General features: G+C 43.0%; 7 non-coding genes across 7 annotated transcripts; all 7 read left to right on the forward strand.

Moving 5' to 3' along the window:
* The first annotated feature begins 2852 nt into the window (after nucleotides 1-2852).
* On the forward strand, nucleotides 2853-2925 carry TRNAN-GUU (transfer RNA asparagine (anticodon GUU)). The gene has a single exon. It is a non-coding gene; the product is annotated as a tRNA-Asn (tRNA).
* Nucleotides 2926-3439: 514 nt separating this feature from the next.
* On the forward strand, nucleotides 3440-3512 carry TRNAN-GUU (transfer RNA asparagine (anticodon GUU)). The gene has a single exon. It is a non-coding gene; the product is annotated as a tRNA-Asn (tRNA).
* Nucleotides 3513-6078: 2566 nt separating this feature from the next.
* TRNAN-GUU (transfer RNA asparagine (anticodon GUU)) lies at nucleotides 6079-6151 on the forward strand. The gene has a single exon. It is a non-coding gene; the product is annotated as a tRNA-Asn (tRNA).
* Nucleotides 6152-7104: 953 nt separating this feature from the next.
* On the forward strand, nucleotides 7105-7177 carry TRNAN-GUU (transfer RNA asparagine (anticodon GUU)). The gene has a single exon. It is a non-coding gene; the product is annotated as a tRNA-Asn (tRNA).
* Nucleotides 7178-9885: 2708 nt separating this feature from the next.
* On the forward strand, nucleotides 9886-9958 carry TRNAN-GUU (transfer RNA asparagine (anticodon GUU)). Its single transcript has one exon. It is a non-coding gene; the product is annotated as a tRNA-Asn (tRNA).
* A 220-nt stretch (nucleotides 9959-10178) lies between these two features.
* On the forward strand, nucleotides 10179-10251 carry TRNAK-CUU (transfer RNA lysine (anticodon CUU)). Its single transcript has one exon. It is a non-coding gene; the product is annotated as a tRNA-Lys (tRNA).
* Nucleotides 10252-10325: 74 nt separating this feature from the next.
* TRNAN-GUU (transfer RNA asparagine (anticodon GUU)) lies at nucleotides 10326-10398 on the forward strand. Its single transcript has one exon. It is a non-coding gene; the product is annotated as a tRNA-Asn (tRNA).
* Nucleotides 10399-17965: the final 7567 nt, after the last annotated feature.

The following is a 17965-nucleotide window of genomic DNA, read 5'->3' on the forward strand; positions in this document are numbered from 1 at the left end:
AAGTCTCAGATGTGACGTAAAAAGTCAAAGTTTTTCCACAATACCTGACGAACATTTAATCTTTGGGCTTCCGTTGCGCAATGGTTAACGCCGACGGCTGTTAACCGAAAGGTCTGTGGCTCGAGCCCATCCGGGAGCGGTGTTGTGAGGTCTTAGATGTAACGTAAAATTCAGAGTTTTTTTAAAAATAACTGACGAACATTTAATTTTTGGGCTTCCGTGGCGCAATGTTTAGAGCGTTCACCTGTTATTCAAAAGGTTTGTGGTTCGAGCCCATTGGGGAGCGGTGTTGTGAAGTCTCAGATGTGACGTGAAAAGTCAAAGTTTTTCCACAATACCTGACGAACATTTAATCTTTGGGCTTCCGTTGCACAATGGTTAACGCCCTCGGCTGTTAGCCGAAAGGTTGGTGGTTCGAGCCCATCCGGGAGAGGTGTTGTGAGGTCTTAGATGTAACGTAAAATTCAGAGTTTTTTAAAAATAACTGACGAACATTAAATTTTTGGTCTTCCGTGGCGCAATGGTTAGAGCGTTCAGCTGTTATTCAAAAGGTTTGTGGTTCGAGCCCATCCGGGAGCGGTGTTGTGAAGTCTCAGATGTGACGTAAAAAGTCAAAGTTTTTCCACAATAACTGACGAATATTTATTCTTTGGGCTTCCGTGGCGCAATGGTTAACGCGTTCGGCTGTTAACCGAAAGGTTGGTGGTTCGAGCCCACCCGGGAGCGGTGTTGTGAGATCTCACATGTAACGTAAAAATCCAAAGTTTTTCCACAATACCTGACGAACATTTAATCTTTGGGCTTCCGTTGCGCAATGGTTAACGCCGTCGGCTGTTAACCGAAAGGTTGGTGGTTCGAGCCCATCCGGGAGCGGTGTTGTGAGGTCTTAGATGTAACGTAAAATTCAGAGTTTTTTAAAAATACCTGACGAACATTTAATCTTTGGGCTTCTGTGGCGCAATGGTTAGCGCGTTCGGCTGTTAACCGAAAGGTTGGTGGTTCGAGCCCACCCGGGAGCGGTGTTGTGAGCTCTCACAAGTAACGTAAAAAGCCAAAGTGTTTCCACAATACCCGACGACCATTTAATTTTTGGGCTTCCGTGGCGCAATGGTTAACGCCGTCGGCTGTTAACCGAAAGGTTGGTGGTTCGAGCCCATCCGGGAGCGGTGTTGTGAGGTCTTAGATGTAACGTAAAATTCAGAGTTTTTTAAAAATAACTGACGAACATTAAATTTTTGGTCTTCCTTGGCGCAATGGTTAGAGCGTTCAGCTGTTATTCAAAAGGTTTGTGGTTCGAGCCCATCCGGGAGCGGTGTTGTGAAGTCTCATATGTGACGTAAAAAGTCAAAGTTTTTCCACAATACCTGACGAACATTTAATCTTTGGGCTTCCGTTGCACAATGGTTAACGCCGTCGGCTGTTAACCGAAAGGTTGGTGGCTCCAGCCCATCCGGGAGCGGTGTTGAGAGGTCTTAGATGTAACGTAAAATTCAGAGTTTTTTAAAAATAACTGACGAACATTTAATTTTTGGTCTTCCGTGGCGCAATGGTTAGAGCGTTCAGCTGTTATTCAAAAGGTTTGTGGTTCGAGCCCATCCGGGAGCGGTGTTGTGAAGTCTCAGATGTGACGTAAAAAGTCAAAGTTTTGCCACAATAACTGACGAACATTTATTCTTTGGGCTTCCGAGGCGCAATGGTTAACGCGTTCGGCTGTTAACCGAAAGGTTGGTGGTTCGAGCCCACCCGGGAGCGGTGTTGTGAGATCTCACATGTAACGTAAAAATCCAAAGTTTTTCCACAATACCTGACGAACATTTAATCTTTGGGCTTCCGTTGCGCAATGGTTAACGCCGTCGGCTGTTAACCGAAAGGTTGGTGGTTCGAGCCCATCCGGGAGCGGTGTTGTGAGGTCTTAGATGTAACGTAAAATTCAGAGTTTTTTAAAAATACCTGACGAACATTTAATCTTTGGGCTTCTGTGGCGCAATGGTTAGCGCGTTCGGCTGTTAACCGAAAGGTTGGTGGTTCGAGCCCACCCGGGAGCGGTGTTGTGAGCTCTCACATGTAACGTAAAAAGCCAAAGTGTTTCCACAATACCCGACGACCATTTAATTTTTGGGCTTCCGTGGCGCAATGGTTAACGCCGTCGGCTGTTAACCGAAAGGTTGGTGGTTCGAGCCCATCCGGGAGCGGTGTTGTGAGGTCTTAGATGTAACGTAAAATTCAGAGTTTTTTAAAAATAACTGACGAACATTAAATTTTTGGTCTTCCGTGGCGCAATGGTTAGAGCGTTCAGCTGTTATTCTAAAGGTTTGTGGTTCGAGCCCATCCGGGAGCGGTGTTGTGAAGTCTCAGATGTGACGTAAAAAGTCAAAGTTTTGCCACAATAACTGACGAACATTTATTCTTTGGGCTTCCGAGGCGCAATGGTTAACGCGTTCGGCTGTTAACCGAAAGGTTGGTGGTTCGAGCCCACCCGGGAGCGGTGTTGTGAGATCTCACATGTAACGTAAAAATCCAAAGTTTTTCCACAATACCTGACGAACATTTAATCTTTGGGCTTCCGTTGCGCAATGGTTAACGCCGTCGGCTGTTAACCGAAAGGTTGGTGGTTCGAGCCCATCCGGGAGCGGTGTTGTGAGGTCTTAGATGTAACGTAAAATTCAGAGTTTTTTAAAAATACCTGACGAACATTTAATCTTTGGGCTTCTGTGGCGCAATGGTTAGCGCGTTCGGCTGTTAACCGAAAGGTTGGTGGTTCGAGCCCACCCGGGAGCGGTGTTGTGAGCTCTCACATGTAACGTAAAAAGCCAAAGTGTTTCCACAATACCCGACGACCATTTAATTTTTGGGCTTCCGTGGCGCAATGGTTAGCGCGTTCGGCTGTTAACCGAAAGGTTGGTGGTTCGAGCCCACCCGGGAGCGGTGTTGTGAGGTCTTAGATGTAACGTAAAATTCAGAGTTTTTTAAAAATAACTGACGAACATTAAATTTTTGGTCTTCCGTGGCGCAATGGTTAGAGCGTTCAGCTGTTATTCAAAAGGTTTGTGGTTCGAGCCCATCCGGGAGCGGTGTTGTGAAGTCTCAGATGTGACGTAAAAAGTCAAAGTTTTTCCACAATACCTGACGAACATTTAATCTTTGGGCTTCCGTTGCGCAATGGTTAACGCCGTCGGCTGTTAACCGAAAGGTTGGTGGTTTGAGCCCATACGGGAGCGGTGTTGTGAGGTCTTAGATGTAACGTAAAAAGTCAAAGTTTTTCCACAATACCTGACGAACATTTAATCTTTGGGCTTCCGTGGCGCAATGGTTAGCGCGTTCGGCTGTTAACCGAAAGGTTGGTGGTTCGAGCCCATCCGTGAGCGGTGTTGTGAGGTCTTAGATGTGACGTAAAAAGTCAAAATTTTTCCACAATACCTGACGAACATTTAATTTTTGGGCTTCCGTGGCGCAATGGTTAGCGCGTTCGGCTGTTAACCGAAAGGTTGGTGGTTCGAGCCCACCCGGGAGCGGTGTTGTGAAATCTCATATGTAACGTAAAAATCCAAACTTTTTCCACAATACCTGACGAACATTTAATCGTTGGGCTTCCGTTGCGCAATGGTTAACGCCGTCGGCTGTTACCGAAAGGTTGGTGGTTCGAGCCCATCCGGGAGCGGTGTTGTGAGGTCTTAGATGTAACGTAAAATTCAGAGTTTTTTAAAAATAACTGACGAACATTTAATTTTTGGGCTTCCTTGGCGCAATGGTTAGAGCGTTCAGCTGTTATTCAAAAGGTTTGTGGTTCGAGCCCATCCGGGAGCGGTGTTGTGAAGTCTCAGATGTGACGTAAAAAGTCAAAGTTTTTCCACAATACCTGACGACCATTTCATTTCTGAGCTTCCTTGGCTCCATGGTTAGCGTGTTCGGATGTTAACCTTAAGGTTTGTGGTTCGAGCCCACCCGGCAGCAGTGTTGTGAAGTCTCAAATGTAACGTAAAAAGTCAAAGTTTTTCCACATACCTGACGACCATTTAATTTTTGAGCTTCCGTGGCGCAATGGTTAGCGCGTTCGGCTGTTAACCAAAAGGTTGGTGGTTCGAGCCCATCCGGGAGCGGTGTTGTGAGGTCTCAGATGTGACGTAAAAAGTCAAAGTTTTTCCACAATACCTGACGACCATTTCATTTCTGAGCTTCCTTGGCGCAATGGTTAGCGCGTTCGGCTGTTAACCGAAAGGTTGGTGGTTCGAGCCCATCCGTGAGCGGTGTTGTGCGGTCTTAGATGTAACGTAAAAAGTCAAAGTTTTTCCACAATACCTGACGAACATTTATTCTTTGGGCTTCCGAGGCGCAATGGTTAACGCGTTCGGCTGTTAACCGAAAGGTTGGTGGTTCGAGCCCACCCGGGAGCGGTGTTGTGAGATCTCACATGTAACGTAAAAATCCAAAGTTTTTCCACAATACCTGACGAACATTTAATCTTTGGGCTTCCGTTGCGCAAGGGTTAACGCCGTCGGCTGTTAACCGAAAGGTTGGTGGTTCGAGCCCATCCGGGAGCGGTGTTGTGAGGTCTTAGATGTAACGTAAAATTCAGAGTTTTTTAAAAATACCTGACGAACATTTAATCTTTGGGCTTCTGTGGCGCAATGGTTAGCGCGTTCGGCTGTTAACCGAAAGGTTGGTGGTTCGAGCCCACCCGGGAGCGGTGTTGTGAGCTCTCACATGTAACGTAAAAAGCCAAAGTGTTTCCACAATACCCGACGACCATTTAATTTTTGGGCTTCCGTGGCGCAATGGTTAACGCCGTCGGCTGTTAACCGAAAGGTTGGTGGTTCGAGCCCATCCGGGAGCGGTGTTGTGAGGTCTTAGATGTAACGTAAAATTCAGAGTTTTTTAAAAATAACTGACGAACATTAAATTTTTGGTCTTCCGTGGCGCAATGGTTAGAGCGTTCAGCTGTTATTCAAAAGGTTTGTGGTTCGAGCCCATCCGGGAGCGGTGTTGTGAAGTCTCAGATGTGACGTAAAAAGTCAAAGTTTTGCCACAATAACTGACGAACATTTATTCTTTGGGCTTCCGAGGCGCAATGGTTAACGCGTTCGGCTGTTAACCGAAAGGTTGGTGGTTCGAGCCCACCCGGGAGCGGTGTTGTGAGATCTCACATGTAACGTAAAAATCCAAAGTTTTTCCACAATACCTGACGAACATTTAATCTTTGGGCTTCCGTTGCGCAATGGTTAACGCCGTCGGCTGTTAACCGAAAGGTTGGTGGTTCGAGCCCATCCGGGAGCGGTGTTGTGAGGTCTTAGATGTAACGTAAAATTCAGAGTTTTTTAAAAATACCTGACGAACATTTAATCTTTGGGCTTCTGTGGCGCAATGGTTAGCGCGTTCGGCTGTTAACCGAAAGGTTGGTGGTTCGAGCCCACCCGGGAGCGGTGTTGTGAGCTCTCACATGTAACGTAAAAAGCCAAAGTGTTTCCACAATACCCGACGACCATTTAATTTTTGGGCTTCCGTGGCGCAATGGTTAGCGCGTTCGGCTGTTAACCGAAAGGTTGGTGGTTCGAGCCCAAACGGGAGCGGTGTTGTGAGGTCTTAGATGTAACGTAAAATTCAGAGTTTTTTAAAAATAACTGACGAACATTAAATTTTTGGTCTTCCGTGGCGCAATGGTTAGAGCGTTCAGCTGTTATTCAAAAGGTTTGTGGTTCGAGCCCATCCGGGAGCGGTGTTGTGAAGTCTCAGATGTGACGTAAAAAGTCAAAGTTTTTCCACAATACCTGACGAACATTTAATCTTTGGGCTTCCGTTGCGCAATGGTTAACGCCGTCGGCTGTTAACCGAAAGGTTGGTGGTTTGAGCCCATCCGGGAGCGGTGTTGTGAGGTCTTAGATGTAACGTAAAAAGTCAAAGTTTTTCCACAATACCTGACGAACATTTAATCTTTGGGCTTCCGTGGCGCAATGGTTAGCGCGTTCGGCTGTTAACCGAAAGGTTGGTGGTTCGAGCCCATCCGTGAGCGGTGTTGTGAGGTCTTAGATGTGACGTAAAAAGTCAAAATTTTTCCACAATACCTGACGAACATTTAATTTTTGGGCTTCCGTGGCGCAATGGTTAGCGCGTTCGGCTGTTAACCGAAAGGTTGGTGGTTCGAGCCCACCCGGGAGCGGTGTTGTGAAATCTCATATGTAACGTAAAAATCCAAACTTTTTCCACAATACCTGACGAACATTTAATCGTTGGGCTTCCGTTGCGCAATGGTTAACGCCGTCGGCTGTTACCGAAAGGTTGGTGGTTCGAGCCCATCCGGGAGCGGTGTTGTGAGGTCTTAGATGTAACGTAAAATTCAGAGTTTTTTAAAAATAACTGACGAACATTTAATTTTTGGGCTTCCTTGGCGCAATGGTTAGAGCGTTCAGCTGTTATTCAAAAGGTTTGTGGTTCGAGCCCATCCGGGAGCGGTGTTGTGAAGTCTCAGATGTGACGTAAAAAGTCAAAGTTTTTCCACAATACCTGACGACCATTTCATTTCTGAGCTTCCTTGGCTCCATGGTTAGCGTGTTCGGATGTTAACCTTAAGGTTTGTGGTTCGAGCCCACCCGGCAGCAGTGTTGTGAAGTCTCAAATGTAACGTAAAAAGTCAAAGTTTTTCCACATACCTGACGACCATTTAATTTTTGAGCTTCCGTGGCGCAATGGTTAGCGCGTTCGGCTGTTAACCGAAAGGTTGGTGGTTCGAGCCCATCCGGGAGCGGTGTTGTGAGGTCTCAGATGTGACGTAAAAAGTCAAAGTTTTTCCACAATACCTGACGACCATTTCATTTCTGAGCTTCCTTGGCGCAATGGTTAGCGCGTTCGGCTGTTAACCGAAAGGTTGGTGGTTCGAGCCCATCCGTGAGCGGTGTTGTGCGGTCTTAGATGTAACGTAAAAAGTCAAAGTTTTTCCACAATACCTGACGAACATTTAATCTTTGGGCTTCCGTGGCGCAATGGTTAGCGCGTTCGGCTGTTAACCGAAAGGTTGGTGGTTCGAGCCCATCCGTGAGCGGTGTTGTGAGGTCTTAGATGTGACGTAAAAAGTCAAAATTTTTCCACAATACCTGACGAACATTTAATTTTTGGGCTTCCGTGGCGCAATGGTTAGCGCGTTCGGCTGTTAACCGAAAGGTTGGTGGTTCGAGCCCACCCGGGAGCGGTGTTGTGAAATCTCATATGTAACGTAAAAATCCAAACTTTTTCCACAATACCTGACGAACATTTAATCGTTGGGCTTCCGTTGCGCAATGGTTAACGCCGTCGGCTGTTACCGAAAGGTTGGTGGTTCGAGCCCATCCGGGAGCGGTGTTGTGAGGTCTTAGATGTAACGTAAAATTCAGAGTTTTTTAAAAATAACTGACGAACATTTAATTTTTGGGCTTCCTTGGCGCAATGGTTAGAGCGTTCAGCTGTTATTCAAAAGGTTTGTGGTTCGAGCCCATCCGGGAGCGGTGTTGTGAAGTCTCAGATGTGACGTAAAAAGTCAAAGTTTTTCCACAATACCTGACGACCATTTCATTTCTGAGCTTCCTTGTCTCCATGGTTAGCGTGTTCGGATGTTAACCTTAAGGTTGGTGGTTCGAGCCCACCCGGGAGCAGTGTTGTGAAGTCTCAAATGTAACGTAAAAAGTCAAAGTTTTTCCACATACCTGACGAACATTTAATTTTTGGGCTTCCGTGGCGCAATGGTTATAGCGTTCAGCTGTTATTCAAAAGGTTTGTGGTTCGAGCCCATCCGGGAGCGGTGTTGTGAAGTCTCAGATGTGACGTAAAAAGTCAAAGTTTTTCCACAATACCTGACGAACATTTAATCTTTGGGCTTCCGTTGCACAATGGTTAACGCCGTCGGCTGTTAACCGAAAGGTTGGTGGTTCGAGCCCATCCGGGAGCGGTGTTGTGAGGTCTTAGATGTAACGTAAAATTCAGAGTTTTTTAAAAATAACTGACGAACATTTAATTTTTGGGCTTCCGTGGCGCAATGGTTAGAGCGTTCAGCTGTTATTCAAAAGGTTTGTGGTTCGAGCCCATCCGGGAGCGGTGTTGTGAAGTCTCAGATGTGACGTAAAAAGTCAATGTTTTTCCACAATACCTGACGAACATTTAATCTTTGGGCTTCCGTTGCGCAATGGTTAACGCCGTCGGCTGTTAACCGAAAGGTTGGTGGTTTGAGCCCATCCGGGAGCGGTGTTGTGAGGTCTTAGATGTAACGTAAAATTCAGAGTTTTTTAAAAATAACTGACGAACATTTAATTTTTGGGCTTCCGTGGCGCAATGGTTAGCGCGTTCGGCTTTTAACCGAAAGGTTGGTGGTTCGAGCCCACCCGGGATCGGTGTTGTGAGCTCTCACATGTAATAAAAAAGCCAAAGTGTTTCCACAATAGCCGACGACCATTTAATTTTTGGGATTCCGTTGCGCAATGGTTAACGCCGTCGGCTGTTAACCGAAAGGTTGGTGGTTCGAGCCCATCCGGGAGCTGTGTTGTGAGGTCTTAGATGTAACGTAAAATTCAGAGTTTTTTAAAAATAACTGACGAACATTTAATTTTTGGGCTTCCGTGGCGCAATGGTTAGAGCGTTCAGCTGTTTTTCAAAAGGTTTGTGGTTCGAGCCAATCCGGGAGCGGTGTTGTGAAGTCTTAGATGTGACGTAAAAAGTCAAAGTTTTTCCACAATACCTGACGAACATTTAATCTTTGGGCTTCCGTGGCGCAATGGTTAGCGCGTTCGGCTGTTAACCGAAAGTTTGGTGGTTCGAGCCCACCCGGGAGCGGTGTTGTGAGATCTCACATGTAACGTAAAAATCCAAAGTTTTTCCACAATACCTGACGAACATTTAATCTTTGGGCTTCCGTTGCGCAATGGTTAACGCCGTCGGCTGTTAACCGAAAGGTTGGTGGTTTGAGCCCATCCGGGAGCGGTGTTGTGAGGTCTTAGATGTAACGTAAAATTCAGAGTTTTTTAAAAATAACTGACGAATATTAAATTTTTTGGCTTCCGCGGCGCAATGTTTAGAGCGTTCAGCTGTTATTCAAAAGGTTTGTGGTTCGAGCCCATCCGGGAGCGGTAATGTGAGGTCTTAGATGTAACGTAAAATTCAGAGTTTTTTAAAAATTCCTTACGAACATTTAATCTTTGGGCTTCCGTGGCGCAATGGTTATAGCGTTCAGATGTTATTCAAAAGGTTTGTGGTTCGAGCCCATCCGGGAGCGGTGTTGTGAAGTCTCAGATGTGACGTAAAAAGTCAAAGTTTTTCCACAATACCTGACGAACATTTAATCTTTGGGCTTCCGTTGCGCAATGGTTAACGCCGTCGGCTGTTAACCGAAGGTTGGTGGTTCGAGCCCATCCGGGAGCGGTAAGGTGAGGTCTTAGATGTAACGTAAAATTCAGAGTTTTTTAAAAATACCTGACGAACATTTAATCTTTGGGCTTCCGTGGCGCAATGGTTAGCGCGTTCGGCTGTTAACCGAAAGGTTGGTGGTTCGAGCCCACCCGGGATCGGTGTTGTGAGCTCTCACATGTAACGTAAAAAGCCAAAGTGTTTCCACAATAGCCGACGACCATTTAATTTTTGGGCTTCCGTTGCGCAATGGTTAACGCCGTCGGCTGTTAACCGAAAGGTTGGTGGTTCGAGCCCATCTGGGAGCTGTGTTGTGAGGTCTTAGATGTAACGTAAAATTCAGAGTTTTTTAAAAATAACTGACGAACATTTAATTTTTGGGCTTCCGTGGCGCAATGGTTAGAGCGTTCAGCTGTTATTCAAAAGGTTTGTGGTTCGAGCCAATCCGGGAGCGGTGTTGTGAAGTCTCAGATGTGACGTAAAAAGTCAAAGTTTTTCCACAATACCTGACGAACATTTAATCTTTGGGCTTCCGTGGCGCAATGGTTAGCGCGTTCGGCTGTTAACCGAAAGGTTGGTGGTTCGAGCCCACCCGGGAGCGGTGTTGTGAGATCTCACATGTAACGTAAAAATCCAAAGTTTTTCCACAATACCTGACGAACATTTAATCTTTGGGCTTCCGTTGCGCAATGGTTAACGCCGTCGGCTGTTAACCGAAAGGTTGGTGGTTTGAGCCCATCCGGGAGCGGTGTTGTGAGGTCTTAGATGTAACGTAAAATTCAGAGTTTTTTAAAAATTCCTGACGAACATTTAATCTTTGGGCTTCCGTGGCGCAATGGTTAGCGCGTTCGGCTCTTAACCGAAAGGTTGGTGGTTCGAGCCCACCCGGGAGCGGTGTTGTGAGCTCTCACATGTAACGTAAAAAGCCAAAGTGTTTGCACAATAGCCGACGACCATTTAATTTTTGGGCTTCCGTGGCGCAATGGTTAGCGCGTTCGGCTGTTAACCGAAAGGTTGGTGGTTCGAGCCCACCCGGGAGCGGTGTTGTGAGCTCTCACATGTAACGTAAAAAGCCAAAGTGTTTCCACAATAGCCGACGACCATTTAATTTTTGGGCTTCCGTGGCGCAATGGTTAGCGCGTTCGGCTGTTAACCGAAAGGTTGGTGGTTCGAGCCCATCCGGGAGCGGTGTTGTGAGGTCTTAGATGTAACGTAAAATTCAGAGTTTTTTAAAAATAACTGACGAACATTTAATTTTTGGTCTTCCGTGGCGCATTGGTTAGAGCGTTCAGATGTTATTCAAAAGGTTTGTGGTTCGAGCCCACCCGGGAGCGGTGTTGTGAAGTCTAAGATAAGACGTAAAAAGTCAAAGTTTTTCCACAATACCTGACGAACATTTAATCTTTGGGCTTCCGTGGCGCAATGGTTAGCGCGTTCGGCTGTTAACCGAAAGGTTGGTGGTTCGAGCCCACTCGGGAGCGGTGTTGTGAGATCTCACATGTAACGTAAAAATCCAAAGTTTTTCCACAATACCTGACGAACATTTAATCTTTGGGCTTCCGTTGCGCAATGGTTAACGCCGTCGGCTGTTAACCGAAAGGTTGGTGGTTCGAGCTCATCCGGGAGCGGTGTTGTGAGGTCGTAGATGTAACGTAAAATTCAGAGTTTTTTAAAAATACCTGACGAACATTTAATCTTTGGGCTTCTGTGGCGCAATGGTTACTGCGTTCGGCCGTTAACCGAAAGGTTGGTGGTTCGAGCCCATCCGGGAGCGGTGTTGTGAGGTCTCAGATGTAACGCAAAATATAAAAGTATTTCCACAATACCTGACGACCATTTAATTTTTGGGCTTCGGTGGCGCAATGGTTAGCGCGTTCGGCTGTTAACCGAAAGGTTGGTGGTTCGAGCCCACCCAGGAGCGGTGTTATGAGGTGTCAGATGTAACGCAAAATATAAAAGTATTTCCACAATACCTGACGACCATTTAATTTTTAGGCTTCCGTGGCGTAATGGCTGGCTCGTTCGGCTGTAATCCGAAAGGTTGGTGGTTCGAGCCCATCCGGGAACGGTGTAGTGAGGTCTCAGATGTAACTTAAGAAGTCATAGTTTTTCCACAATACCTGACGGCCATTTAATTTTTAGGCTTCTGTGGCGCGATGGTTAGGTTAGGGCGTTCGGCTGTTAACCGAAAGGTTGGTGGTTAGATCCCATGCTCGAGAGTTAGTGTGAAATGTTTTAAGTAACATAATAAGTCAAAGTTTTTCCGCCATACTTGACAACATTTTAAATTCTAAGCTTCCGTGGCGCAATGCTTAGTGCGTTCGGCCGTTAACCGAAAGGTTGGTGGTTCGAGCCCATCCGGGAGCGGTGTTGTGAGGTCTCAGATGTAACGTAAAAAGCCAAAGTTTTTCCACCTCACAACACCGTTCCCGGATGGGCTCGAACCACCAACCTTTCGGTTAACGGCCGAACGCACTAAGCATTGCGCCACGGAAGCTTAGAATTTAAAATGTTGTCAAGTATGGTGGAAAAACTTTGACTTTTTATGTTACTTAAAACATTTCACACTAACGCTCCAGCGTGGGATCTAACCACCAACCTTTCGGTTAACAGCCGAACGCCCTAACCTAACCATCGCGCCACGGAAGCCTAAAAATTAAATGGCCGTCAGGTATTGCGGAAAAACATTGACTTTTTACGTTACTTATAAAACATTAGAACAACCGTTCCCGGGTGGGCTTGAACCACCAACCTTTCGGTTAACAGCCGAACGCGCCAACCATTGCGCCACCGAAGCCCAAAAATTAAATGGTCGTCAGGTATTGTGGAAAAACTTTGGCTTTTTACGTTACATCTGAGACCTCACTACACCGCTCCCGGATGGGCTCGAACCACCAACCTTTCGGTAAACAGCCGAACGCGCTAACCATTGCGCAACGGAAGCCCAAAAATTAAATGGTTTTCAGGTATTGTGGAAAAACTTTGACATTTTACGTCGCATCTGAGACCTCACAACACCGCTCCCGGATGGGCTCGAACCACCAACCTTTCCGTTAACGGCCGAACGCACTAAGCATTGCGCCACGGAAGCTTAGAATTTAAAATGTTGTCAAGTATGGTGGAAAAACTTTGACTTTTTATGTTACTTAAAACATTTCACACTAACGCTCCAGCGTGGGATCTAACCACCAACCTTTCGGTTAACAGCCGAACGCCCTAACCTAACCATCGCGCCACGGAAGCCTAAAAATTAAATGGCCGTCAGGTATTGCGGAAAAACATTGACTTTTTACGTTACTTATAAAACATTAGAACAACCGTTCCCGGGTGGGCTTGAACCACCAACATTTCGGTTAACAGCCGAACGCGCCAACCATTGCGCCACCGAAGCCCAAAAATTAAATGGTCGTCAGGTATTGTGGAAAAACTTTGGCTTTTTACGTTACATCTGAGACCTCACTACACCGCTCCCGGATGGGCTCGAACCACCAACCTTTCGGATTACAGCCGAACGAGCCAGCCATTACGCCACGGAAGCCTAAAAATTAAATGGTCGTCAGGTATTGTGGAAATACTTTTATATTTTGCGTTACATTGACACCTCATAACACCGCTCCCGGGTGTGCTCGAACCACCAACCTTTCGGTTAACAGCCGAACGCGCTAACCATTGCGCCACCGAAGCCCAAAAATTAAATGGTCGTCAGGTATTGTGGAAAAACTTTGGCTTTTTACGTTACATCTGAGACCTTACTACACCGCTCCCGGATGGGCTCGAACCACCAACCTTTCGGTAAACAGCCGAACGCGCTAACCATTGCGCAACGGAAGCCCAAAAATTAAATGGTTTTCAGGTATTGTGGAAAAACTTTGACATTTTACGTCGCATCTGAGACCTCACAACACCGCTCCCGGATGGGCTCGAACCACCAACCTTTCCGTTAACGGCCGAACGCACTAAGCATTGCGCCACGGAAGCTTAGAATTTAAAATGTTGTCAAGTATGGTGGAAAAACTTTGACTTTTTATGTTACTTAAAACATTTCACACTAACGCTCCAGCGTGGGATCTAACCACCAACCTTTCGGTTAACAGCCGAACGCCCTAACCTAACCATCGCGCCACGGAAGCCTAAAAATTAAATGGCCGTCAGGTATTGTGGAAAAACATTGACTTTTTACGTTACTTATAAAACATTACACAACCGTTCCCGGGTGGGCTTGATCCACCAACCTTTCGGTTAACAGTCGAACGCGCTAACCATTGCGCCACCGAAGCCCAAAAATTAAATGGTCGTCAGGTATTGTGGAAAAACTTTGGCTTTTTACGTTACATCTGAGACCTCACTACACCGCTCCCGGATGGGCTCGAACAACCAACCTTTCGGATTACAGCCGAACGAGCCAGCCATTACGCCACGGAAGCCTAAAAATTAAATGGTCGTCAGGTATTGTGGAAATACTTTTATATTTTACGTTACATTGACACCTCATAAAGTTTTTCACTATTTTCAAATATAACCAATGAAACCATTATTTTTGTACTTTTTGCTTTAATTCAAGCAAATGTATCGATATTCATTCAAAAAACTGTTCAAATTGAATTTTCAATAAGAAATTGTTGTCACGGATCTTGTATCTTGAAGAAAAAAAACATGCGATTTTTTCGGTACACTTTTTAATGCATTTTTTTCTGGACAAATTTTTGACCGAATTCAGCTTAATTATCTATAAAATATTCATTAAAAGTGATTTCATCTCGATTGATCAATAAATAAAAATGTACCTCGATTTTTAATAACATTTTCAAAATCGACGTCTCTCGACCAGAGAAGCACATTTTGAGAATTTTTTCACTATTTTCAAATATAATCACTGAAACCATAGTTTTTGTACTTTTTGTTTTAATTCATGCAAATGTAACGATATTCATTCAAAAAACTGTTCAAATTCAATTTTAAATAAGAAATCGTTGTCACGGATTTTGTATCTTGATGAAAAAAAACATGCGATTTTTTCGGTACACTTTTTAATGCATTATTTTCTGGACATATTTATGACCCAATTCAGCTTATTTACCTAAAAAGTACTAATTAAAAGTGATTTCATCTCGATTGATCAATAAGTAAAAATGTACCTCGATTTTTAATAACATTTTCAAAATCGACGTTTCTCGACCTGAGAAGCACATTTTGAGAATTTTTTCACTATTTTCAAATATAATCACTGAAACTATTATTTTTGTACTTTTTGCTTTAATTCAAGCAAATGTAACGATATTCATTCAAAAAACTGTTCAAATTCAATTTTCAATAAGAAATCGTTGTCACGGATTTTGTATCTTGAAAAAAAAAACATGCTATTTTTTCGGTACACTTTTTAATGCATTTTCTTTTGGACAAATTTTTGACCGAATTCAGCTTAATTACCTATAAAATACTCATTAAAAGGGATTTCATCTCGATTGATTGATCAATAAATAAAAATGTACTTCGATTTTTAATAACATTTTCAAAATCGACGTTTCTCAACCAGAGAAGCACATTTTCCGAATTTTTTCACTATTTTCAAATATATTTACTGAAACCATAGTTTTTGTACTTTTTGTTTTAATTCATGTTAATGTAACGATATTCATTCAAAAAACTGTTCAAATTCAATTTTCAATAAGAAATCGTTGTCACGGAAATGTATCTTGAAGAAAAAAACATGCGATTTTTTCGGTACACTTTTGAACGGATTTTTTTCTGGACAAATTTTTGACCGAATTTAGCTTAAATACTTAAAAAATACTCATTAAAAGTGATTTCATCTCGATTGATCAATAAATAAAAATGTACCTCGATTTTTAATAACATTTTCAAAATCGACGTTTCTCGACCACAGAAGCATATTTTGAGAATTTTTTCACTATTTTCAAATATAACCAATGAAACTATTATTTTGTACTTTTTGCTTTAATTCAAGCAAATGTAACGATATTCATTCAAAAAACTGTTCAAATTCAATTTTCAATAAGAAATCGTTGTCACGGATTTAGTATCTTGAAGAAAAAAAACATGCGATTTTTTCGGTACACTTTTGAATGCATTTTTTTCGGGACAAATTTTTGACGAAATTATGCTTATTTACAAATAAAATACTCATTAAAAGTGATTTCATCTCGATTGATCAATAAATAAAAATGTACCTCGATTTTTAATAACATTTTCAAAATCGACGTTTCTCGACCAGAGAAGCACATTTTCCGAATTTTTTCACTATTTTCAAATATAATCACTGAAACCATAGTTTTTGTACTTTTTGTTTTAATTCATGTTAATGTAACGATATTCATTCAAAAATATGTTCAAATTCAATTTTCAATAAGAAATCGTTGTCACGGATTTTGTATCTTGAAGAAAAAAAACATGCGATTTTTTCGGAACAAATTTTTGACGGAATTATGCTTATTTACATATAAAATACTCATTAAAAGTGATTTCATCTCGATTGATCAATAAATAAAAATGTACCTCGATTTTTAATAACATTTTCAAAATCGACGTTTCTCGACCAGAGAAGCACATTTTGAGATTTTTTCACTATTTTCAAATATAACCAATGAAACCATTATTTTTTTACTTTTTGCTTTAATTCAAGCAAATGTAACGATATTCATTCAAAAAACTGTTCAAATTCAATTTTCAATAAGAAATCGTTGTCACGGATTTTGTATCTTGAAGAAAAAAAAACATGCGATTTTTTAGGTACACTTTTGAATGCATTTTTTTCTGGAGAAATTTTTGACCGAATTCAGCTTAATTACCTATAAAATACTCATTAAAAGTGATTTCATCTCGATTGATCAAAAATAAAAATGTACCTCGATTTTTAATAACATTCTCAAAATCGAGGTTTCTCGACCAGAGAAGCACATTTTGAGAATTTTTTCACTATTTTCAAATATAACCAATGAAACCATTATTTTTGTACTTTTTGCTTTAATTCAAGCAAATGTATCGATATTCATTCAAAAAACTGTTCAAATTGAATTTTCAATAAGAAATTGTTGTCACGGATCTTGTATCTTGAAGAAAAAAAACATGCGATTTTTTCGGTACACTTCTTAATGCATTTTTTTCTGGACAAATTTTTGACCGAATTCAGCTTAAATACTTATATAATACTCATTAAAAGTGATTTCATCTCGATTGATCAATAAATAAAAATGTACCTCGATTATTAGTACCATTTTCAAAATCGACGTTTCTCGACCAGAAAAGCACATTTTGAGTTTTTTTTCACTATTTTCAAATATAACCAATGAAACCATTATTTTTGTACTTTTTGCTTTAATTCAAGCAAATGTAACGATATTCATTCATAAAACTGTTAAAATTCCATTTTCAATAAGAAATCGTTGTCACGGATTTTGTATCTTGAAGAAAAAAAACATGCGATTTTTTCGGTACACATTTTAATGCATTTTTTTCTGGACAAAGTTTTGACCGAATTCAGCTTAATTACCTATAAAATACTCATTAAAAGTGATTTCATCTCGATTGAGACCTTGCAAACCCGCTCCCGGATGGGCTCGAACCAAAAACCTTTTGAATAACAGCTGAACGCGCTAACCATTGCGCAACGGAAGCCCAAAGATTAAATGTTCGTCAGGTATTGTGGAAAAACTCTGAATTTTACGTTACATCAAAGACCTCACAACACCGCTCCCGGATGGGCTCGAACCACCAACCTTTCGGTTAACAGCCCACGGCGCTAACCATTGCGCAACGGCATCCCAAAGATTAAATGTTCGTCAGGTATTGTGGAAAAACTTTGGATTTTTACGTTACACTTGAGATCTCACAACACCGCTCCCGGGTGGGCTCCATCCACCAACCTTTCGGTTAAGAGCCCACGGCGCTAACCATTGCGCCACGGAAGCCCAAAAATTAAATGGTCGTCAGGTATTGTGGAAAAACTTTGGCTTTTTACGTTACATTTGAGACTTCACAACACCGCTCCTGGGTGGGCTCGAACCACCAAACTTTTGGTTAACATCCGAACGAGCTAACCATGGAGCCAAGAAAGCTCACAAATGAAATGGTCGTCAGGTATTGTGGAAAAACTTTGACTTTTTACGTCACATCTGAGACCTCACAACACCGCTACCGAATGGGCTCGAACCAGCAACCTTTCGGTTAACAGCCGAACGCGCTAACCATTGCGACACGGAAGCCCAAAAATTAAATGGTCGTCAGGTATTGTGGAAAAACTTTGGTATTTTACATTACATTTGAGATCCCGCAACACCGCTCCCAGGTGTGCTCGAACCACCAACCTATTGGTTAACAGCCGATCGCGCTAACCATTGAGCCACGGAAGCTCAGAAATTAAATGGTTGTCACGTTATGTGGAAAAGTTTTGACTTTTTACGCTACTTCTGAGACCCCACAGCACCACTTCCGGGTGGGCTCGAACCACCAGCCTCTCGGTTAACAGCCGAACGCGCTAACCATTGCACCAAGGAAGCCCAAAAATTAAATGGTCGTAAGGTATTGTGGAAAAACTTTGGCTTTTTACGTCACATCTGAGACCTCACAACACCGCTCCCGGATGGGCTTGAAC

This window comes from Phalangium opilio, unplaced genomic scaffold (assembly GCF_054372755.1).
Source record: "Phalangium opilio isolate 3A_F unplaced genomic scaffold, DU_Popi_V2 ptg000352l_1, whole genome shotgun sequence".
NCBI lineage: Eukaryota > Metazoa > Arthropoda > Arachnida > Opiliones > Phalangiidae > Phalangium > Phalangium opilio.